We start from the raw sequence: 976 nt of genomic DNA, 5'->3' as shown, positions 1-976 counted from the left end.
ACAATGCAGTGTTTAGCATTCGTCGACTAAGTACCGAGACACTACCGTGTCTCCAGATGCTGAAAACAGAACAAAATGATGGAAATTGGTTTGCGGGTGCGTTCTAATATCACTTAATTCATCAAAATTACACTTGAACAGACTCGAAACATACTCTGACTTTGCTCCCGAGCAGAGGCGAAGTGTGTCGACTGAGTTTGAACAAAATTGTAAATGGAAAGCGACGTGTGTCGATTTGTATCAAGTGTGTCGACTGTGTCTCCTAAAAGGAAAGCAGCCTACGTTTACACGGCACGCTTTAGCCCGGATCCTCATACGGGCAACAGCGCTTTGACACAGAGCGCTAATTGGTGAAAAGCCGGTTGTTGGGATAAAATTTACCCCCATCACCCATTTTTCACCAATCAGCGTTCGGTGTCAAAGCGCTTTTGCCCGTATGAGGATCCGGGTTTACGCCAAAGTTATAACATCGATGTCATGAAACTGGCCAATCATAGCTATTTCTCTGAAGAATGGAATGATTGTGATTGGCCAGTTTTATAACATCGATGTCATAACCATAGACATATAAGATAGACCCAGCATCTATAGTACATGTTGGGGTTTGGCAGAACGGTGCGAGGCAAGATATCGGGGCAACCTGTCCTCTGCGCGTGCATCTTGACATTCTTGACAAAATCAAAATGGCTGACTACGGCCGGTATTCATAGTCAGATCTTATATTCAAGACCGTCTTAAGTATGGTCTCAAGAAGTCACGAACCAATCAGAGGGCTGCATTAGCGTCTTAAGACATTACTTAAGACGATCTTGAAATAAGAATCGACTATGAATACCGGCTTACGTTAGGATCGTCTGGATTCTTTGCCCATTGTGTTATAGCGTTTTCGATTTGGCAAAAGTTAGTGCGCACCAGTGCGCACTCAGTTCACACCAACACTGGACGAGTTCCATGGGTTGCACTGAATAGTGCAAGT

Source organism: Trachymyrmex cornetzi, unplaced genomic scaffold (assembly GCF_001594075.2).
Source record: "Trachymyrmex cornetzi isolate Tcor2-1 unplaced genomic scaffold, Tcor1.1 scaffold382, whole genome shotgun sequence".
In the NCBI taxonomy this organism is placed as follows: Eukaryota; Metazoa; Arthropoda; class Insecta; order Hymenoptera; family Formicidae; genus Trachymyrmex; species Trachymyrmex cornetzi.
Note: the sequence above shows the minus strand (reverse complement) of the source record.